At 38.3% G+C, this 25,345-nt stretch overlaps 1 protein-coding gene across 1 annotated transcript in view; it reads right to left on the reverse strand.

Annotated features, from left to right (window-relative positions):
• The window catches only part of LOC141618159 (putative UMP-CMP kinase 2), an 86,696-nt gene that overhangs the window by 60,215 nt on the left and 1,136 nt on the right, over nucleotides 1-25,345 (reverse strand). The window lies entirely within an intron of this gene.

The following is a 25,345-nucleotide window of genomic DNA, read 5'->3' on the forward strand; positions in this document are numbered from 1 at the left end:
GCCAAGAAACATCAAAGAAGGAGACTTAGTACTCAAATCGGTTAGAGCTCTCTTACCTGTCGACCCAAGGGGAAAATTCAAACCTAATTGGGCCAGACCATTTCTAGTCAAATACATACTCCCAGGGGGTGCGGTTAGAATCACAGACCTAGATGGGAATGAGTTTTCAAACCTCAACCAATTGAAACGGTGTTATGCCTAGAATAGGACCAAACACGCGCCTCGCGTAAACCCATGTGTCGCTCTTGTGGCACTGAATAAATGGCCCCTGGCCAAGCTGAAATAAGCTAAATGTCACTGTGCTCTTGCATTTTGACAAATATGTCATCCTCATATCATCAAATAAACTAAATTAGCACCTTGAGAACAAGCAAAAGCTCATGCTTATTTTCTAAGTTCATTACAAACTCTTGCTTCGAACAATTATTCTTTTACATTTACTCGAACTACGCGCAAGGGTTTGATTTCGCTTTTTTAAAGTGAATACGTAGGCAATCCTTCACAGGATTCAACCCATTATACCTAAAATGTAAATAGAAGGACATTTGCATTGCATTTGAAATTCGACAAGAATAATAAGTAGAAAATCTTAACGGTTTCATAACCATTTAACCTTTTATTCATTTCCAAAATAATAGTAGTACGCTACATAATAAAAATAGAATAGGCTAGGATTCTAAAAATCCCCACCTTTTTATTACAACAATAATAATAATAATCAAATAATAAATAAAGACTCGGGCTATTCCTCCATCTTCCCCTTGCCCTTGTCATTCTTGTCATATTTCCCGTCACGACCTCGAGCTGGGCGCTCTTGCACCACTTCAGACCTAATCACCAACGGTCTTTCTCGAGGCCTGACTCTTCCATTCTTGCCAACCACCATCTCTGCAACAGGAGTAGTCTTTGATTTCTTTGAAGGACGAATGACCTGAAGCCCGGCTTCTTCTTCTCCCTCTGTCAGATGCTTCTCCTTCTCTTTCTCTCCCTCGCGCACTTTGTAATCAACAGGTTCGCGTTTCCTCAGTCTCTCGCGCTCTTCCGGAGTTGCAGCCTTTCTCCACCTCAGATAGGAATCTGACACCCATAAAGCATTACCGGAGAAGTTCAAGAACCACATGTTTCTTTGGGCCCATTTAATATCCCACTCTCTTCGGCTCTCGGTAGTAAGCGCCATAGCAATCTGCGGGACGGTGTCAAGCCTCGGGATCGTCTGCTTCAGCCCAACTTGCCTCATCAATCTTTCCGGAAAGATGCATACCATGAACTCCAATCCCGGAATGTGCACGGACCTAGTAGGATCCAAAGAAGACACTCCGGTGTGGACTTGAGGTGCCACCACGGTGCGACCCACCTAATCAACGGGCCATCATAACTTTTCAGCTTGTTCTTCCAATAATCGGACCGGGTGAAGTCCACCATATACAACCGCGTCCTCATCGCAATCATACGGGAATGATAGGAAAGTGCATGAACTGGGGGCTCGATCAATCGGAGCCGTTCCATAAGCCAAACCTACCAAAAGCAGGTATTAGACACCAAAAAAAAAAAAAAAAAAAAAAAAAAAAAAAAAAACGAAAAGAGAAAGAAAAAAAGAAAAGGTGTCTTTTACCTGCAAAATGACGGGACTCCCCAAAAACGGCAGATCACGGTTGGATTTCCTATTATCCAAGCCCAAAATAATCTCCCCTAAGCATAAACAAGCTGGGCTCCTGCGCAGCTCCATTTGCTCAATAAGACCCAAAAGACAGGGGTCACCTCTCAAATCTTCATCAACATGCCCTTGGAAGACATACACATGCAACAAACAAAAGCCAAATGCTCTCCTCCTAGCAACATGAGAGACAGTAGGGTCGGCCCTGTTGATAAATCGATCAATAAAGTCCAACATTCTCACGCCTTTCGGGGTAACTAGACGATCCACCTCAAGTCCGGTCGGTCAAGCAAGTCTCGAATTTGCTCTTGTACCCTTGTGAAGTGGAAGGAATGGCGGGTAAATGTTCGGGGTCCCACCCACCAATAGCGACAATTTTCTTGGAAATGGGCAAATGTCACCCCACGGGAACGCGAAAACATGATAATTCGGGTCCCAATAGTCAAGGCAAGCGTCCAAGAATGGTTTTACAATCTTAATGAGTTTCAAACTCAATAAAGACCCAAGGTTATAAGCACCCATGTCATGCTTCTCCATATTTGAAAATTCATTGGTCCATTCCTTCAAGCGGATCTCCAAAGTATTCATGATGATAATTTTCTTTTGAAAATTTATTTTGGGAGTTTTATGTGAATAGACGAAGAAAGGACGGAAGATCTAGGTGAATTAAAACTCCATCGACGCTTCTATTTATACTAATTGTTGTTTCCAAAAAATCCGCCAGAACGGACCAGCTTGGGAACAGGCGCAGCACCTGCTGCGCCTCTTCAAAGGGACGCAGCTCATGCTACGCCTCTTCCCCAGTCTCACTTCTGTGATTTCCGCGTTGGATCTTTCCTAATTCTATAAAGCATGATTTCCTATTCCCGCGAGGTTTTATTTTGGTAAATGCGAGAAGATTACCATGTTTCGAGTTTCCTAAATTCGCGGGCACGCATGTCGAGGCAACGTCGACACCTTTGCCATTTCATCACACTTAATTCCTTTTTATTTTTTAGGAAATAAATTTCATTTCTTTTTAGGAAAATAATTTTCTTTTGTTTTCAACATTTCATTTCTACACTTATAGATTTCTCTTTTTTCTTTTTTTTTAGGGGGTAACCCTCCCTACCGTCCGGTCATTTCTCCGGTCATTTCCGGCAAAAGTTTTGCATTTTTGTGTTCTTTTGAGTCTTTTTTTTTTGCGCTAATTAAGGCCATATGTATAAAATGTATGTTTTGCGTGATTTCCATGTAAATTTCGGCAGCATGACGGCGTAAACCGTTATCTACCAAACCTGTTCAAGAACTAACCTGCAGATACAAGCAACACAACCCAGCAGCAAAGGCACTCAGGCCGTCGTATATACACCAAACAGAGCAAATGTACAAGCAAACTGGGGGCTTGCGCCCCAAACAAAATCCAAAAATGTTCAAATCAGATGTCCAAATGTACAAGTCTACAAAACTACACAAAACTACTGCTGGGCGCCCTCCAACTCGGCAACTCTCGCCACCAGAACGGCGATCTCGGCGTCCCGAACCTCGAGCTCCCTCAACAAGCGAGCTGTCTCCTCCCGAGACTGGGTCAGCTCTCGCTCCAGCTCACGGTCACCCTGTAAACAGCAGTAAATTGGCTCATGTCAATCAATTCAAGCAAAATTGGAAATCAAAAATCAAAAGAAATCAAATGAGGTTCATACCCGACGACCTCGACCACCGATGAGTGCCTCGATGGCGGTAGCTCGTAGCCGGTTGGCCACCCTCCATAGTGCCACGAACCGGGACGACGCGACCTGCATTTCAAAAGAAATTCTCAGCAAATTGAACAAGTTTAATCAAATGTGTTCTTACACGAAAGATATATAAGGTGGAGGCTCACCCTGCGAATCAGATGCCAGCATCCCTCACAGCTACGTCAAAGTCACGCAGCTCGAAGATCGTCTTCCTCCCGGTCGCGTCAGTGTACTCAAGGGTCTCGGGGTACACTGGGGGCTCGATGCCCGCCGCCTCGACCTCCTGCAAAGACAAATAAGCTCTCATTAATCGATGATCTTTCGTCGTAATTCTCAAAATCAAATCAAGGAAAAGTAAAAAATACTCACCACTATCGCCGACGCATGACCTCCCGTAAAGGAACGCCGAGTAATCCTCGCCAGGGAGAAGAAGGTCGTCGCCACTGGCACCAGCCAGGTCCGCCTCCCTCTCAGCATCAGAAGGCTCCCTAAACATCGTCCTGGGAGGATCAACGGGAACCGTCAACGCGTCCCGTAAGCACTGACGAGCCAAACGCTCACCCAGATACCACACAGGACCCATCGATGTCCACAACAGCAGCCGACTCGGGCTCCTAGGTCGAAGGACCTCAGCGACAAAAGGAGGCGCTCCAGTGTACTCCGCCCAAGGTCTGGGCACCCACTGCGACAAGATAAGACGAAGATCATTCCTATGATCAAGTAAAGGCGAAGGATAAGAAATATAAATGAATATGAGTGGGATACTCACGCTGCTCAGCTGAAGGGCGTTCACGTCCCGCCGGTAGACATTGTGAGAAGAACGCTTGCTCTTCGTCCGGCACATCACCCAATCCCTCACCACGGGATAGGCCTTCTCCAGTGGCTCCGTCCTCTTAGGCGCGAGACTCGGGAAGTAGGAGTACACCCACGCCTGTAAAACAGAATAATCAATGACGATCTTTCGTAATTCAATAAAGAAAGGAATTTACTTTGGTCTAAAGGAAGGTTCATACCTCCAACAGTAGTCCAGGTCCGACGGCACCAGGAGAAGTCCCCTTCTCCATCAACTCCGGACGAACCATGGCCCTCATGAAGCGGATGAGGACCGTAAAACCAGAAGATGACCAGTCCCAGCGCCCTAGGGAACTCGGGTCGAAAGAAAGGGAAGAAGTTTCGTCGATGACCTCTCACCCTTGTCTCCGAGGTAAATCGAAGAAGAGAAACCACCACGCCCACGGGCGAGCCCCCTCTGCTCGGTTGTGTGCGGGGGAGGAGGAGCGTCTCCCTCCCCTCGATCGTGACCAGCGCCGGGGTCTTCCCCGCAAAGTAGTCTCGAACGTAAGTCTTGGGTAACAAACCCAAGATCGCAACAGCCTGACCTTCGGCGACAAGTTCCAGCCGATCAATCTCCTCGCCTCGGTCGAGTCCGCCCTCATGGCGGTCTCTCGCCATACCATCTCCTCGCCCCACACACGGCACGGACCGGAGATCATCTTTGTAATCCTCAAAGTGACTCCCACCTCACCAAAAGGCGGGTGAAACGTGGAAGTCGTATCCCAGAATCGATCCAAGAAAGCACGGACCAGGCTAAGGTTAGCCCGCAACTTCATCTTCACGATATCCCTCCGGACTGAACCGGAAGGACCGAACGCTCCACGCTCGATCATGGCCCTCTCCTCCGACGACAGCCGCTCGTAGTGCTCCATCATTTGTCGTGTAACCCGAGAACGACCTGATGTTCCCGGCCTCCTATAATGATTTGAAACAAAGCTATCTTTAGTTTTGGCTGAAACTTGAAAGAAATTTGGACAAAAGAATGAAAAAGGACAGGTAGTGAGTAGTGAATTCTTATTTACCAGGCTCTTCACCGTCCTGTAGGACAGGTGACCCTCTGCAGCCCACACGAGGTGCCTACTCTCCCAGGTCTCGGCCCACGCAGGGGCTCCCCTCAGCTGACGACCCCCTCGCCCGACGTTGGCTCGTCTCGGGATCTCCTCCTCCTCGACGGCCTCCTCCTCGTGAAACTCAGCAGCCATCACCGCGGCGGTGAAGGCTTGCTCTAAAGCTTCCTCAACAGTAGTGGCGTCTATCTCCATGGGAGTCCTCCCAGAAGTAGAAGCATCATCACCTGCAACGTTAAAGTAAATTCAGGCCGCGTCACATAACGACAAGCCTTTGTTAAGGAGTTTTCGAGCCTTCAAAGTCCTGAAAACACCCCTTCCATGCCATCTTTGGCCATATTCCCACCAACCCGATCACTCATGTGATAAATTGGGTCAAGTCAAGTCCAAATCCGAAGCCTAGTTCCGAGTTCGAGTCGAAAATTCGGCAGCATTCCGCTATAACGGCGATTATGCCCTAGAAAGGTGTCCCGAAAAAGTTGTTACAAACCAAAATTCCGAGATGGTAGAAAGTTTGCCCATCATCCAAGGATCCCAAATATCAAATTTCATCACAAATGGGCAGTCCTAAGGCTATTTTCGAAGCAATTTACGGTTTAGTCAGTAAAAACTGCAGTCTCAAATTTCACTCAAGAGCTCAAAACTCGACAAAAATTCGAAGCAAACACATGGTTATGTTCCTAACATTGCCTACTATCCGTTTCTAACATCAATTTGGCATGGCAAATCCATTTGGGGGAAAAAGCCCCAAATTTTCGATCAAAAGGGTCGAAAACCCTAAATCTCGCGGCTCAAAATTCAACAAATGTAGATGATTAATGCAAGATTGGAATACATACCTCGATTAGTCATGTTTAATGAAAGCTTTTAGATCAAACCTCGACGGAAATGGTGAAGATTTGAGAGAGAAATTGCAAGAATTGTGTTTCGAAATAATGAATACAATCCCTTCTGATTTCGCGTTTTTACGCAGGAAAGCCAATTTGGGGAAAAGACGCAGCAGGCGCTGCGCCTCTTCCAAGAGACGCAGCTCTTGCTGCGCCTCTTCCTTGTGTTCCCTCCATACGGATTTTCAAAAATTCGTTATGAGTTCGTTATTTGTGGGCCCATCTTTGGTGCGCCTCTTCCTTGACGCTGTTATGTTCTTTTGGTCCGTTTCGATGATTTTTTTTCGTTCCGGCCCACATTTCATCAGCCAACGACGGACTGTTGCATATTATTAATCCTTTTATCTGACGCAGCAGTATTTTGCAGTATTGCTCAAGATCTTTATACCCAGCGCAGTAGTATTTTGCAGTATTGCTCAAATCCTTTCATCCAGCGCAGCAGTATTTTGCAGTATTGCTCAAAATCCTTTTATCCAGTAGCGATAGTATTTTGCAAAGATCTTGCTCACTCAAGATTTCTCCCATGACGATCAAGATGTTCATAGTCGTCAAAATATTCCCCAGCAAGAGTTTGCTTGAGACTGACGCAAGCAGATTCAACCTCAAGTTTTGCCAGAGTTCGCTTGAGACCGACGCAAGCGGATTCCCCAGCAGTTTCTACCAACGTCCTGCTACTTTCAATATTTCTTGTTTCCCCGCGGAGATCGACCAGGGTGCCGTTCTCCAGAAGTACCCTTTCAGTCCTTCAGAGAGAGTTGTCCTTCAGAGAGAGGTAGCCTTCAGAGTTAGCCTTCAGAAGTATTAAGAAGTTTTCTCAGAATCCTTGTGACCCCTAATGCCTTCAGATACCAAGTTATATTCAGACCAGAGAGTTTTTTGCAAGCGTCTTGATCCGTTTCACCGGGGTATCTCGGGTATGGTCTCTTCTTATGGTGGCGAGCTTCCTTACGTAGTCTAATGGACTTTAAACGACCCTCCCCGAAGTCGACAGACTCTAAAATGTTCCCGACGACAGGTCCTTGGTTGAGACCCCTTGAGCCGCCTCGCGTCGCCATAGTCGTCAGGTTGTAATCTTGATTGACTGATGGCTATACTTTGACTTTCGCCTTGTCCAAGCCTCGGTCAAAGTGGGGGCTCAGAGATACCTCATTTCGCACCTCCCGCAAACCACCGGTGATGATTGGGCCGCATGTTTGATTCGCGGAACGATTTGTGACAGTTCATAAGATTATCGTCAAGTGATTGCTCAAATATTAAATGTCGACCTCTTAGTTGTTATCTACGTACCGATACGGTCGTTTTGGCAGTAATTAGAGTACATTCGGAGTCCGGGTCAAAAACCGTCTCCATTTTCTGATAACTGTTAAATCCCGAGTCGGAATGTTCTGGAATGTTCCGGGTATTTCTATTCCATATTTTACAAGTTTTATCTTTTGGCAAATAATATCCTGTAATATTCATAAGATAATCGAATTATTTCCGTCCTACCATAACTCAAACGCGGAAATCTTTCTTCAGCAGGAGGAAACCTCCTGGGAATAGACGCAACGGCCAGTCTTGCGCCTCTTCCAAGAGACGCGATGTGGTTTGTTGCGCCTCTTCCCAGGCCCTTCTCTGCATGTTTCACGTATCTTTTTCATATCTTTCCGAGATTCACTTCCAAAGAGTCTCCGAAACCCTATTCCTTCACGTGATTAGTATAAATAGGAGCCTTCGTTCCTCATATTTCTCACGCGAGTGTCCGCCCTTCTCTTCTCCCTTTGCATTCTAGACTTTGTTCTTACTAATTGGCGCCTACGTGCTTGAACATTCGACCACGTAAGCTCGGATCCTTCCGGGTACCAGCCTCTCCGTTGCATGACTGACCAATTTGACCAACTACACTCAATCAATCTAATTAATCAATCAACTTAATCGTTTTCCTCTTACGAGGGCACTCTCTTTGCATTCGCGTCGAGCATCACTAATCGATATCTTAGTCCTTCTCGTTTCGTCAACATGTAAGTCTGAGGGTGTATAATCCTTATTTATTTATTGTATTTTACTTTTTTGTATCACTCATTTAAGGTTTACGTCGAAAATACCTCATTAAAACCGATTTCTAAAACCGTCTTTAAAACCTTTTTTTACGGATTTTTCAGAAGACTGACAGTCGAGAAAAGACGCAGCAACTGCTGCGCCTATTCGAAGGAGCGCAGTTCCTGCTGCGCCTCTTCGTGAGGCTGCCGCAGTTCCTGCTTCTTTTCTCCTTCTTCGTCCTCTGTAATTCGTCTTTCTCATTTGTTTCCGTATGTTTCTCTTTAATTCTTTCACCTGATAATTTAATAATCACATGTATATTATTCATTCATCATTAACATGTCTTAATCATCATAAATCCGACTTAAATCCTAAATAATCCAATATTTGCGGGTTTTCGTCATAAAATTCAAACCCGGATTTTAGAGATTCAATTTAATCATATTGAGTTTCTGGAATTCGCCATTGATATAGTTTTCATCTGTTTATTCGCATGTTCGTCACATATTCGTTGTATATCCATCGTATTTAGCCTAGTTAATTAATTTCAATAGAGGACTCATTAATGTCTTTCACCAATTAATCGTTCAATCATGTAATTAATTCGTTTATGTCCGTCTCATTCATGTTTATCGCTTTTATGACCATCATTCACATGTAATTAACCTGTAAATCACTTTCATCCGAGTAAATACTACTCCCTCCAATTTCCTATGTTTGCCCCATAAAATAATGAAATGTGAGGTATATTTTAATGAAATGGGGCAAACATAGAAAAATGGAGGAAGTATTAATCAATCATTAAATTCACCGACGAATACTAACAAATTGCAGTTCCGGCTTCATAGCCAGAACTCAGCCTTGGAACAGACGCAGCAATTGCTGCGCCTCTTCCGAAGGGCGCAGTCCTGCTGCGCCTGTTCCAGGATGATTTCTGTCCCTGAACTCCGTTTCTGCCTTGACCTAGTTTAATTAGCTCGTATTAATCGACTATTATCCGTAATATCACTTCTGTTCTGTTCGTAATTTTTGTATTTGTTCTTTTATTCTTTTTCTCAAATTATCCGTTTTAAAGGTATTTTCGACATAAATCGCGTATTCCAATGTAATTATTGTAATTCGTAATTATTGTATTTCTTTTATTGTTTGAATGCTTTCACATATGAATCGACATTAAATCCTACATCGACCCAATTGTATGCTAATTACGTGTCAACCGACTTAGCCTAATTCTCACATGTTAGGATTAATCTATGGATGTTGCATTGCATGCATATAGCCGACGATATATCAAGTACGAATAACTTCCCTGATCATTAGTAGAGGCCGCTATCGAGGCGGGCGGGATTAGGTGTTCGATCAAAAGAGCTTCCTAATACGTACCCTCACCCCTTACTCCAGATCTCCGTGAGCACCCGTGTTCATTGGCATCCGCGAGAGTCATTCTAGACATAGAATGCTAAGGGTAACGATTGCTTAGTGTTCATGTCACTACTTTATGTCTTGACATGACATGAGGTATTCGAACGGTTCCAATTTCCCATAAAAATTGGTGGCGACTCCATACAAAATGCAAACGCTTGTTTCGTTTCTCGCCAAGCGCCCCCGTGGGCGGCCCGCTGTCCACAAAACTTATACACGCATATGACACCGAAACCTCGCCAGTGGTGGGAAAAATTTGACATCAAATGATGGGAAAGATCATCAGGCATCAGCTATGATATATGGTGTCAAACAAACATAGAGGCAAGTTTTTCTATATGGTATGTATATTATCAATACAAAGCAACAAATATTAACACATTAAAAGAAGCATTTATATCAAATGAAAAGATAAAAGGGAATCTTGAAGAGTTCAAAATAATTTGTTTCTAATACGGATTGGGAAATGGTGGAAGATAGGATACCAAGAATTAGGACTTAGGGCTTGCCTGGAATCCATGGAATAATTCGGGGGTAAATTTTAATTGGGTGATAATTACCGGGGAAGTTAATTTCTTGGGTAATGAGTTTATTGATGATAGGTTGCATAAGGGTAATAATTACTGTGTAGATGTTTTACTCCCTTAATCATTACCCAGGGGGGGAGGGTGGGTGGGTAATGTATTACCCTTTCATGAGGGTAATAGATTCAGGAGGTGAATAATTACTCTCATGCCAAACATGGAAAATGCACCTTAACTATTACTCCCATATTCATTCCCCTCCTTTTACCCTCAATCCAAGCAAGCCCTTACAGATATTCAATGTCTAAAGTATAATGACGTAGTAATTGTACTCCCTCCAACTTTTATTATATGACGTTTTACTCAATTGCACACTTATTAAGGTAATTACTCCCTCCAACTTTTATTATATGACGTTTAAGCCTTTCATAATTTTTTTTTATAAGATAGACGTTTTGCACTTCTCAATAAATTTGCTATTAAATTCAAAGTTTTCACATGACTTTTTCAATTCAAAAGCAAAGTACTCTGTATCTACCTCTTCAATTTTCACTTGTACGAGTATATAATTATCCTTCAATGGATGATTAACTTCCCTTTCAATAATTATCAATCCTTTTCTCCAATTATTTGAGACTGAATATTTTCCATGGATGACCACGATTATGAAGTTGAAGACAAAGAAAGCTTGGTAATACCAGATTCTGAAGATGAATTATTCGAAACTATCGTTCCGGAATCAAATTATGAAGAGTTACCTGCTTCAAAATTAGAGGCGGAAAAAAATTTGGTGTTGCCATATTCTGAAAAATCGGCAGATGAAGTAATTATCCAAGAATCGGAGGATGGAGAGAAGCCAAAATTTGAAGAAAATTTACAAAAAATTATTAATGCCCGGAGGGAAAATAAGGGATACAGAAAAGTTCGGTGAGGCCATATTCCGCTATCCTAATCTAATCACCGAGTGTATGTTGAAGACATTAATCCCGGCGTTGTACAATAGCAATGGAGAAGAGCCAAAATTTGAAGAAGAGTTAAGAGGAAATTATCGTTCCGAATTCAGACGATGAAGATGATCGATTTTTGGTGACAAGAAAAAATGTAATACTGTGAGCTAATATGTAATACTGTGAGCTAATATGTAATACTGTGATCAATTCGCTAATTACATTGTTTAATGTAATACTGTGATCAATTCGCTACTGATTGATGTTATATGCTCATTCTATTTCTCAAACTATTTCCTTATATTACGTTGTTTAATGTAATACCGTGAGCTAATATGTTACTGATTGATGTTATATGGTCACACTATTTCTCTACTTATTTCGTTAATATGTTGTTTATTTAGTACTGTGATCAATTTGTTGCTGGTTGATGTTCTAAGTTCGTACATTTTCACTAAAGATTTCGCTATTAGAACTCGTTTGATCTAAATTTGTGACTCTTATTGATTGATGTTTCTGTAGGTCTGGTGAGCTAATTAATTACATTTCAAGTATGCCTTCTTCCGTCGAAGTTATTCGTGCTATGGACGAAATTTCCGACACCGTGAGTATTTTCGATGTAAATTAGGTTTCGTATGTGTTGTTTCGATTAGTTTTTGATTAATTAGTATTTTTGATTGGTTAGGTGTGTTCAGTGGTAGATTAATTTGAGTTATGCGAAACACCCATCCCGACAGGTAAGTTTTGATTGTTTTTCGGTTATTTGATTACGATTTTAGTTTGGTTGCAAATGAATGAGGATCTCGGTTGTATTTGAATGTTGTTAGGGAGTTTGTAGAGCAAGATAATATGGCATCTATGAGAATGGATGAATATCTACATGTGAGGTGGCTTCTTACCTGCTTTTCGTACTTTTGCACTGTTCTTTTGTTTTCCATGGCTGCATTTGGATATGCATGGAGAGCTTCTAATTGTAGAACTGTGTGTGTGTGTGTGTGTGTGTGTGTGTGTGTGTGTGTGTGTGTGTGTTTGTGTGTGTGTTTTGCGATTAGAAAATTATTCCATGTTGTAGTTTCATTTGAGTTTAGTGACTTCTAGTGAATATGCAAATAGTGAGAACGACAACAAAGCCCATTATGAGAAACCTGAAATAGAAGGAGGTAAATAGAGAATAGGAGAAAGAGCGAGACATAAAAGAAGACAATTGAAAATATTTTAATCCTCTATATTGCTTGTTATCCGCAAATAATGTGAATGAGAAAAATATACGGAATACTCCGCCCGTCTCATTCATTTGCTTACCTTTTTTTCTTTGTGATGGCAACTTTAATCAAAGGTTGTGATGGAGGGAGTATAAAATAACAAAGCCATGGACTTGTTGAGGTGAGTTACGCATTGGCCTAGAAGCCTTCACCAAAGGGTGACTGATCAAGGCGATGTATTGTTTCTGATTTAGGGGAAGGACTGCAGGTGTGAACAATGCTAAAATGGCCTCACTGGCCCAGAGGGCCAGAGTACTGGCTCGTGTCTAAATATAATTTGTGACTGAATTCATGAATATTTCAAATTATAATAATATTCATTATTGCTTAGTGATCGGCTGATATGCATAATAGGTTAGCTTTGGCCCCTTTTTTTTGAAGATGGGGGTCTGACAATTTCTTGAATAAATCTTATAAAGCTCTTTTGTAGTTATATACGGAGTAGAATTTTGTCTTCATTACTATGCTTGTATGTTACTCTTTCTTGACTTCACTCTTTTACAGAAATTCAAATAATTCAGTTTCTAATCCGGCTCAGCTCCACATACTCCTTCAGTTTCAAATTTTTGGCCTATATTAAGTTTTTAACTAGGATTCACTATGAAAATAATGTGTTAAAGTGTTATTTGTACACTTTGGATAAGAGTAGTATGGGTTGAGAAACTAGGATATAAGGGATACACAGTCATTACGAGGATAGTAGAGAAAATTGTAAATATAACATACTAAAACGGCGAAAATGAGCAATTAAACATTCCAACCGCAAAAAACTTGATAATGCCCGGAGGGAAAATAAGGGATACAGAAAAGTTCGGTGAGACCATATTCCGCTATCCTAATCTAATCACCGAGTGTATGTTGAAGACATTAATCCCGGCGTTGTACAATAGCAACGGAGAAGAGCCAAAATTTGAAGAAGAGCTAAGAGGAAATTATCGTTCCGAATTAAGACGATGAAGATGATCGATTTTTGGTGACAAGAAAAAATCGTTAATTCTTGTGATTTTACTCCCTCCAACTTTTATTATATGACGTTTTACAATTAACGACTTTTTCTTGTCACCAAAAATCGATCATCTTCACCGTTTGAATTCGGAACGATAATTTCCTCTAACTCTTCTTCAAATTTTGGCTCTTCTCCGTTGCTATTGTACAACGCCGGGATTAATGTCTTCAACATACACTCGGTGATTAGATTAGGATAGCGGAATATGGCCTCACCGAACTTTACTGTATCCCTTATTTTCCCTCCGGGCATTAATAATTTTTTGTAAATTTTCTTCAAATTTTGGCTTCTCTCCATCCTCCGATTCTTGGATAATTACTTCATCTGCCGATTTTTCAGAATATGGCAACACCAAATTTTTTTCCGCCTCTAATTTTGAAGCAGGTAACTCTTCATAATTTGATTCCGGAACGATAGTTTCGAATAATTCATCTTCAGAATCTGGTATTACCAAGCTTTCTTTGTCTTCAACTTCATAATCGTGGTCATCCATGGAAAATATTCAGTCTCAAATAATTGGAGAAAAGGATTGATAATTATTGAAAGGGAAGTTAATCATCCATTGAAGGATAAATATATACTCGTACAAGTGAAAATTGAAGAGGTAGATACAGAGTACTTTGCTTTTGAATTGAAAAAGTCATGTGAAAACTTTGAATTTAATAGCAAATTTATTGAGAAGTGCAAAACGTCTATCTTATAAAAAAAAATTATGAAAGGCTTAAACGTCATATAATAAAAGTTGGAGGGAGTAATTACCTTAATAAGTGTGCAATTGAGTAAAACGTCATATAATAAAAGTTGAAGGGAGTACAATTACTACGTCATTAGACTTTAGACATTGAATATCTGTAAGGGCTTGCTTGGATTGAGGGTAAAAGGAGGGGAATGAATATGGGAGTAATAGTTAAGGTGCATTTTCTATGTTTGGCATGAGAGTAATTATTCACCTCCTAAATCTATTACCCTCATGAAAGGGTAATACATTACCCACCCACCCTCCCCTCCTGGGTAATGATTAAGGGACTAAAACATCTACACGGTAATTATTACCCTTATGCAACCTATCATCAATAAACTCATTACCCAAGTAATTAACTTCCCCGGTAATTATCACCCAATTAAAATTTACCCCCGAATTATTCCATGGATTCCAGGCAAGCCCTAAGTCCTAATTCTTGGTATCCTATCTTCCACCATTTCCCAATCCGTATTAGAAACAAATTATTTTGATCTCTTCAAGATTCCTTTTTATCTTTCCATTTGATATAAATGCTTCTTTTAATGTGTTAATATTTGTTGCTTTGTTTTGATAATATACATACCATATAGAAAAACTTGCCTCTATGTTTGTTTGACACCATATATCATAGCTGATGCCTGATGATCTTTCCCATCATTTGATGTCAAATTATTCCCACCACTGGCGAGGTTTCGGTGTCATATGCGTGTATAAGTTTTTAGTTGTTCGTTTTTTAATCTTTATCTATTCATTCACTGGTTTAGTAGCGTTAGTAATCGGGTTATTGTCTAAAATTCTAACCCCATCAAAGAAGATGGTAGGTATATCACAATAATATTAGATAGTTTGTAATATATGTTCTAGAACCGTCTCACGTAAGTATTTGTGAAAGTCACAACTAAAGTTCGAGTTTGGTTTAGGACTTAGGGTGATATTGACGGGATTCAACATGCCAATCTTGCTACACAAAAAATTAAATCCTAGACTCGCCCCTGGTGATAACAATGATGTTTTCTGAGAACATATTAACATTTCATCGTATGGCCCTTGTATTCACCTTGAGCTAGACTTTGGATTTTGGAATTACGCCAATCCTATGAGCTATACATTACGCAATCTCAAATGAGGAAGATGAGCTTGTAAATCACGACATATATGGTTTTATAACTCTATTAGCTTTTCTTTCAAACATTTAAACTCTAAAACCTTCTTGACACGAAGAGTACACACAGCTTTACTTTCATGATCATAAAAGCAGAAACACAAAAAACCCTCAAAGTCAATATTCATTAATCATAAATCATAATGCCAGATTATAAAGTACTCTCTCCGTCCCAATCATTTGTTTACCTTTGATTACAAATTTAAAATATCCCTCATAAAGAACATAAAAGTAAACAAATGAATGAGATAGAGCGAGTAATATCAACCACATTATAAGATGAAAAAGCACTCATAATTCCGTCAACACAACATATAATCGAGTCAAAAATCAAGAATTTAATTTATTTAGCTCATCTACTGCCTAAAAGCAACTTTCTTCCTAATTAACAATCCCAATTCAAAGACCAGGTTTTTTCCCCCAAATAAAACTATGATCAAACAATCAAACAGTAAAATCAATGGTGTCAACTTTTATAATTGCAAACCCAGAACATAACTACACAAAGAAACTCATTTCATTAATTCATTCATTAATCAAACTGATTGCTTAATCAAAGAGAAAAAAGGGAAACCAAGAAAAATATACCTGATTAAGATGGGAAGAAATTCTTCTCAACGTAGTTGTATTTGTTTGATTGATTGATTATTTTGAGTGGGGATTTTTAGTTTTGATGGTAGAACTTGGAAGAACAAGTACAAGGAGAAGAAGAAATTGAAAATTAGGTAGTACGGATGATGGAGTTTGTTGTACTTCAATTGATCTTCAACGTCACAAGGTCAATGGGGTATTTCATCGAGCACATGGTCTGTGCGAGCGATGTACTAATGAAGTGCCTCTATTGGGTAAGCCTTAAAATCAACAAACAGTGTAAAATCAACACCCCCGTCTTGTTTGTGACGGTCACAAACTCTCACAATTTCTTCCCACTTACTCTTTGTCTCACATCACAAGCAAAATCCGTCACAAACGAAAATTTGTGTAAAATCAAATAGACAGCCGATTTTTTTTTTACAATGGGTTAACAGCTTGTTGGGTGGGGAGGAATGAGCAATTTGACCATGGTACGGAGTATTATCTAGGTGAAATGGCGTCGTTAATGACTAAGGTAAGTTAGGTTTGGTTATAAGTGAAGCCTCTTGGTATAATTTTATTTGTGGATTATAAATGAGAAAAACATGTATAATGTGTTCAGTGTTAGTACATCAATCTTTCGTAGAGTAGAGTAAAATAGAGTAGACTATGACTCTATGAGTATTAACGAATTTCATAAGAATTTTTTTTTTTTATAAAAGAGGTCTTAGTTTAGTGGTTAAGACTAAAGTATTAAAATAAGTCTCCCGAGAAACGGTCTCTCAGTAAGTTTTTTGAGATTGAACCCTCTCCCACCTATATAATATACTCCCTCTCATCCACACCAAAGGTTACATTGACTTTATCACACTTGTCGAGACGCGTTTTGCAACGTGAATATTTTTAGTTATACATTATTAAAAATTATAAAAATTTGATATTCTTATAGCATTCATGACGATAAACCAAACAAGATCTCACATGACTATATTTTCTCTTATAGATTAAGAATAATATCATAAATTCTCTACGACCATGAATAGTGCCAAAAAGTCAATGTAACATTTTGTTTGGATGAGAGGGAGTATTGTACTTTGTCTTGTGCCTCATTTAGTCATTTATATACCAGAAAAAGGAAGATTTAAGCCGGTAGCTCTATTGATAAAACTTTATGATTTTATACTTGTGTCAATCACGTTTGGTTTTAGTTCGACCATGGTATCATATCATATTATAGCGTCATGTCGAGTGACCGTCTTTATACAGATGTGTAGATTATGATATAGAACATAACGTGATCTCTTCAAGTAGTTCTCCTAACTTGTATAAATAGAACTATGCATATAATATGTACTATTCAATTTCTTTAGTAGCCTGAAGAAGATTGACCTAACTGTAGGTAGGGGAGAATGCTTAATCGGTACACACAAAAAAATATATTAGGCTTAATCTCATATGTTGTATGTTGTGAAAAATTCATGCTATTGTAGAACAAGTTTTCTATTCGATGTTTATTAGGCACACAATAACGATTCAAAAATATACGTATAGAAAAATATAATGAAAAACATAAAAATTAAATCACTTTTACAAATAAGAAAACTTCAAGAGTGTTTTAGATAAAATTTATTCCTACTGTCAGTTCTTTACGCATAAAGGTGTTTATTCGTTAGCAATTTGGCATCCTCCTTCCCACGGTTTGCATCTTTTATACACGGATGGGGCATCTAAAGGGAACTCGAGGCCGACTAGTCGTGGGCCTTGTGGCGGCATCTTTAGAGACGATAAGGGTGATTTCGTTCCGGCTTATTTTTTTTCATGCGGGTTTTGCACTTTGATGCGCACTGAAATGCTTGCGGTGGTCACTGGTTTCGAAAGAGCAAAGACACTCCACATCGAAAAGAGCAAAGATACTCCGCATCGACAAACTTTCGGTTCATATGGATAATGAGACTTGTGTTAAGCTTGTTTTTGGAAGAACAACTTAGTAATAGCCTTCGCTACCTAGCTCATCGGTGTAAAGAATTGATCCGAGATGCAGGTTGGGGGGTCTGGGCACAACACGTTTTTTCGGCACGCTAACAGGGGAAGCGAACGGCTCGCCATCCAAGGAGATAATTATCTACTACTGTCAGTTATATTGAAGTCCCTCCCCCACCCTTTGATCGATTCTTCGTAGAGATTTATTGGGTGTAGCTATCCCTCGCTTTGTTTCTTAGTTCTCGGGTTATGCCCTCTTAAGTACCAAAAATAAAATAAAATACACAAATAAGAAAACTTTTCAAAACATGTTTTTTCAGATCATTAACGCGTGTCTAGTGAATACGTGTTACAAAAACTGTTTTACAAATAAACTCGACATGACGCTATAACGTGATTGACACAAGTATAAAATCATAAAGTTTTATCAATAGAGCTACCGGCTTAAATCTTCCTTTTTCTGGTAAATAAATGATTAAATGAGGAACAAGACAAAGTACAATACTCCCTCTCATCCAGACCAAATATTACATTGACTTTTTGGCACTATTCATGGTCGTAGAGAATTTTTGATATTATTCGTAATCTATAAGAGAAAATATATTCATATGAGATCTTGTTTGGTTTATCGTCATGAATGCTATAAGAATATCAAATTTTTATAATTTTTAATAATGTATAACTAAAAATATTCACGTTTCAAAACGCGTCTCGACAAGTGTGATAAAGTCAATGTAATCTTTGGTGTGGATAAGAGGGAGTATATTATATAGGTGGGAGAGGGTTCAATCTCAAAAAACTTACTGAGAGACCGTTTCTCGGGAGACTTATTTTAATACTTTAGTCTTGACCACTAAACTAAGACCTCTTTTATAAAAAAAAAAAAAAAATCTTATGAAATTCGTCAATACTCATAGAGTCATAGTCTACTCTATTTTACTCTACTCTACGAAAGATTGATGTACTAACACTGAACACATTATACATGCTTTTCTCATTTATAATCCACAAAATAAAATTATACCAAGAGGCTTCACTTATAACCAAACCTAACTTACCTTAGTCATTAACGACGCCATTTCACCTAGATAATACTCTGTACCATGCTCAAATTGCTCATTCCTCCCCACCCAACAAGCTTTTAACCCATTGCAAAAAAAAAAAAAAATCGGCTGTCTATTTGATTTTACACAAATTTTCGTTTGTGACGTATTTTGCTTGTGATGTGAGACAAAGAGTAAATGGGAAGAAATTGTGAGAGTTTGTGACCGTCACAAACAAGACGGGGGTGTTGATTTTACACTGTTTGTTGATTTTAAGGCTTACCCAATAGAGGCACTTCATTAGTAGATCGCTCGCACAGACCATGTGCTCGATGAAATACCCCATTGACCTTGTGACGTTAAAGATCAATTGAAGTACAACAAACTCCATCATCCGTACTACCTAATTTTCAATTTCTTCTTCTCCATGAACTTGTTCTTCCAAGTTCTACCATCAAAACTAAAAATCCCTACTCAAAATAATCAATCAATCAAACAAATACAACTATGTTGAGAAGAATTTCTTCCCATCTTAATCAGGTATATTTTTCTTGGTTTCCCTCTTTTCTCTTTGATTAAGCAATCAGTTTGATTAAGGAATGAATTAATGAAATGAGTTTCTTTGTGTAGTTATGTTCTGGGTTTGCAATTATAAAAGTTGACACCATTGATTTTACTGTTTGATTGTTTGATCATAGTTTTATTTGGGGGAAAAAACCTGGTCTTTGAATTGGGATTGTTAATTAGGAAGAAAGTTGCTTTTAGGCAGTAGATGAGCTAAATAAATCAAATTCTTGATTTTTGATTCAATTATATGTTGTGTTGACGGAATTATGAGTGCTTTTTCATCTTATAATGTGGTTGATAGTACTCGCTCTATCTCATTCATTTGTTTACTTTTATGTTCTTTGTGAGGGATATTTTAAATTTATAATCAAAGGTAAATAAATGATTGGGACAGAGAGAGTACTTTATAATCTGGCATTATGATTTATGATTAATGAATATTGACTTTGAGGGTTTCTTGTGTTTCTGCTTTTATGATCATGAAAGTAAAGCTGTGTGTACTCTTCGTGTCAAGAAGGTTTTAGAGTTTAAATGTTTGAAAGAAAAGCTAATAGAGTTATAAAACCATATATGTCGTGATTTACAAGCTCATCTTCCTCATTTGAGATTGCGTAATGTATAGCTCATAGGATTGGCGTAATTCCAAAATCCAAAGTCTAGCTCAAGGTGAATACAAGGGCCATACGATGAAATGTTAATATGTTCTCAGATAACATCATTGTTATTACCAGGGGCGAGTCTAGGATTTAATTTTTTGTGTAGCAAGATTGGCATGTTGAATCCCGTCAATATCACCCTAAGTCCTAAACCAAACTCGAACTTTAGTTGTGACTTTCACAAATACTTACGTGAGACGGTTCTAGAACATATATTACAAACTATCTAATATTATTGTGATATACCTACCATCTTCTTTAATGGGGTTAGAATTTTAGACAATAACCTGATTACTAACGCTACTAAACCAGTGAATGAATAGATAAAGATTAAAAAACGAACAGCTAAAAACTTATACACGCATATGACACCGAAACCTCGACAGTGGTGGGAAAAATTTGACATCAAATGATGGGAAAGATCATCAGGCATCAGCTATGATATATGGTGTCAAACAAACATAGAGGCAAGTTTTTCTATATGGTATGTATATTATCAAAACAAAGCAACAAATATTAACACATTAAAAGAAGCATTTATATCAAATGGAAAGATAAAAGGGAATCTTGAAGAGTTCAAAATAAATTGTTTCTAATACGGATTGGGAAATGGTGGCAAATAGGATACCAAGAATTAAGACTTAGGGCTTGCCTGGAATCCATGGAATAATTCGGGGGTAAATTTTAATTGGGTGATAATTACCGGGGAAGTTAATTACTTGGATAATGAGTTTATTGATGATAGGTTGCATAAGGGTAATAATTACTGTGTAGATGTTTTACTCCCTTAATCATTACCCGGGGGGGAGGGTGGGTGGGTAATGTATTACCCTTTCATGAGGGTAATAGATTCAGGAGGTGAATAATTACTCTCATGCCAAACATGGAAAATGCACCTTAACTATTACTCCCATATTCATTCCCCTCCTTTTACCCTCAATCCAAGCTAGCTCTTACAGATATTCAATGTCTAAAGTCTAATGACGTAGTAATTGTACTCCCTCCAACTTTTATTATATGACGTTTTACTCAATTGCACACTTATTAAGATAATTACTCCCTCCAACTTTTATTATATGACGTTTAAGCCTTTCATAATTTTTTTTTTATAAGATAGACGTTTTGCACTTCTCAATAAATTTGCTATTAAATTCAAAGTTTTCACATGACTTTTTCAATTCCAAAGCAAAGTACTCTGTATCTACCTCTTCAATTTTCACTTGTACGAGTATATAATTATCCTTCAATGGATGATTAACTTCCCTTTCAATAATTATCAATCCTTTTCTCCAATTATTTGAGAATGAATATTTTCCATGGATGACCACGATTATGAAGTTGAAGACAAAGAAAGCTTGGTAATACCAGATTCTGAAGATGAATTATTCGAAACTATCGTTCCGGAATCAAATTATGAAGAGTTACCTGCTTCAAAATTAGAGGCGGAAAAAAATTTGGTGTTGCCATATTCTGAAAAATAGGCAGATGAAGTAATTATCCAAGAATCGGAGGATGGAGAGAAGCCAAAATTTGAAGAAAATTTACAAAAAATTATTAATGCCCGGAGGGAAAATAAGGGATACAGAAAAGTTCGGTGAGGCCATATTCCGCTATCCTAATCTAATCACCGAGTGTATGTTGAAGACATTAATCCCGGCGTTGTACAATAGCAACGGAGAAGAGCCAAAATTTGAAGAAGAGTTAAGAGGAAATTATCGTTCCGAATTCAGACGATGAAGATGATCGATTTTTGGTGACAAGAAAAAATCGTTAATTCTTGTGATTTTACTCCCTCCAACTTTTATTATATGACGTTTTACAATTAACGACTTTTTCTTGTCACCAAAAATCGATCATCTTCACCGTTTGAATTCGGAACGATAATTTCCTCTAACTCTTCTTCAAATTTTGGCTCTTCTCTACTATCCGTTTAGTATGTTATTTCCTAGTATGTTATATTTACAATTTTCTCTACTATCCTCGTAATGACTGTGTATCCCTTATTTCCTAGTTTCTCAACCCATACTACTCTTATCCAAAGTGTACAAATAACACTTTAACACATTATCTTCATAGTGAATCCTAGTTAAAAACTTAAAATAGGCCAAAAATTTGAAACTGAAGGAGTATGTGGCAGCTGAGCAGGATTAGAAACTGTATCATTTGAATTTCTGTAAAAGAGTGAAGTCAAGAAAGAGTAACATACAAGCATAGTAATGAAGACAAAATTCTACTCCGTATATAACTATAAAAGAGCTTTATAAGATTTATTCAAGAAATTGTCAGACCCCCATCTTCAAAAATAGGGGCCAAAGCTAACCTATTATGCATATCAGCCGATCACTACGCAATAATGAATATTATTATAATTTGAAATATTCAAGAATTCAGTCACAAATTATATTTAGACACGACTAAGTACTCTGGCCCTCTGGGCCAGTGAGGCCATTTTAGCATTGTTCACACCTGCAGTCCTTCCCCTAAATCAGAAACAATACATCGCCTTGATCAGTCACCCTTTGGTGAAAGCTTCTAGGCCAATGCGTAACTCACCTCAACAAGTCCATGGCTTTGTTATTTTATACTCCCTCCATCACAACCTTTGATTAAAGTTGTCATCACAAAGAAAAAAAGGTAAGCAAATGAATGAGACGGGCGGAGTATTCCGTATATTTTTCTCATTCACATTATTTGCGGATAACAAGCAATACAGAGGATTAAAATATTTTCAATTGTCCTCTTTTATGTCTCGCTCTTTCTTTTATTCTCTATTTACCTCCTTCTATTTCAGGTTTCTCATAATGGGCTTTGTTGTCGTTCTCACTATTTGCATATTCACTAGAAGTCACTAAACTCAAATGAAACTAGAACATGGAATAATTTTCTAATCGCAAAACAAACACACACACACACACATACACACACACACAGTTCTACAATCAGAAGCTCTCCATGCATATCCAAATGCAGCCATGGAAAACAAAAGAACAGTGCAAAAGTACGAAAAGTAGGTAAGAAGCCACCTCACATGTAGATATTCATCCATTCTCATAGATGCCATATTAGCTTGCTCCACAAACTCCCTAACAACATTCAAATACAGCCGAGATCCTCATTCATTTGCAACCAAACTAAAATCGAAATCAAATAACCGAAAAACAATCAAAACTTACCTGTCAGAATGGGTGTTTCTGCATAACTCAGCCGAATCTACCACTGAACACACCTAGCCAATCAAAAATACTAATTAATCAAAAACTAATCGAAACAACACATACGAAACCTAATTTACATCGAAAATACTCACGGTGTCGGAAATTTCGTCCATAGCACGAATAACTTCGACAGAAGAAGGCATACTTGGAAGTTAATTAATTAGCTCACCAGACCTACAGAAACATCAATCAATAAGAGTCACAAATTTAGATCAAACGAGTTCTAATAGCGAAATCTTTAGTGAAAATGTACGAACTTAGAACATCAACCAGCAACAAATTGATCACAGTACTAAATTAAACAACATATTAACGAAACAAGTAGAGAAATAGTGTGACCATATAACATCAATCAGTAACATATTAGCTCACAGTATTACATTAAACAACGTAATATAACGAAATAGTTAGAGAAATAGAATGAGCATATAACATCAATCAGTAGCGAATTGATCACAGTATTACATTAAACAATGTAATTAGCGAATTGATCACAGTATTACATATTAGCTCACAGTATTACATTTTTTCTTGTCACCAAAAATCGATCATCTTCATCGTCTGAATTCGGAACGATAATTTCCTCTTAACTCTTCTTCAAATTTTGGCTCTTCTCCGTTGCTATTGTACAACGCTGGGATTAATGTCTTCAACATACACTCGGTGATTAGATTAGGATAGCGGAATATGGCCTCACCGAACTTTTCTGTATCCCTTATTTTCCCTCCGGGCATTAATAATTTTTTGTAAATTTTCTTCAAATTTTGGCTTCTCTCCATCCTCCGATTCTTGGATAATTACTTCATCTGCCGATTTTTCAGAATATGGCAACACCAAATTTTTTTCCGCCTCTAATTTTGAAGCAGGTAACTCTTCATAATTTGATTCCGGAACGATAGTTTCGAATAATTCATCTTCAGAATCTGGTATTACCAAGCTTTCTTTGTCTTCAACTTCATAATCGTGGTCATCCATGGAAAATATTCAGTCTCAAATAATTGGAGAAAAAGATTGATAATTATTGAAAGGGAAGTTAATCATCCATTGAAGGATAATTATATACTCGTACAAGTGAAAATTGAAGAGGTAGATACAGAGTACTTTGCTTTGGAATTGAAAAAGTCATGTGAAAACTTTGAATTTAATAGCAAATTTATTGAGAAGTGGAAAACGTCTATCTTATAAAAAAAAAATTATGAAAGGCTTAAACGTCATATAATAAAAGTTGGAGGGAGTAATTACCTTAATAAGTGTGCAATTGAGTAAAATGTCATATAATAAAAGTTGGAGGGAGTACAATTACTACGTCACTAGACTTTAGACATTGAATATCTGTAAGGGCTTGCTTGGATTTAGGGTAAAAGGAGGGGAATGAATATGGGATTAATAGTTAAGGTGCATTTTCCATGTTTGGCATGAGAGTAATTATTCACCTCCTGAATCTATTACCCTCATGAAAGGGTAATACATTACCCCCCCCCCCCCGGGTAATGATTAAGAGAGTAAAACATCTACACAGTAATTATTACCCTTATGCAACCTATCATCAATAAACTCATTACCCAAGTAATTAACTTCCCCGGTAATTATCACCCAATTAAAATTTACCCCTGAATTATTCCATGGATTCCAGGCAAGCCCTAAGTCCTAATTCTTGGTATCCTATCTGCCACCATTTCCCAATCCGTATTAGAAACAAATTATTTTGAACTCTTCAAGATTCCCTTTTATCTTTCCATTTGATATAAATGCTTCTTTTAATGTGTTAATATTTGTTGCTTTGTTTTGATAATATACATACCATATAGAAAAACTTGCCTCTATGTTTGTTTGACACCATATATCATAGCTGATACCTGATGATCTTTCCCATCATTTGATGTCAAATTTTTCCCACCACTGTCGAGGTTTCGGTGTCATATGCGTGTATAAGTTTTTAGCTGTTCGTTTTTTAATCTTTATCTATTCATTCACTGGTTTAGTAGCGTTAGTAATCGGGTTATATTCTAAAATTCTAACCCCATCAAAGAAGATGGTAGGTATATCAGAATAATATTAGATAGTTTATAA

The sequence above is a fragment of the Silene latifolia genome, chromosome X (assembly GCF_048544455.1).
Source record: "Silene latifolia isolate original U9 population chromosome X, ASM4854445v1, whole genome shotgun sequence".
Taxonomy (NCBI): Eukaryota; Viridiplantae; Streptophyta; class Magnoliopsida; order Caryophyllales; family Caryophyllaceae; genus Silene; species Silene latifolia.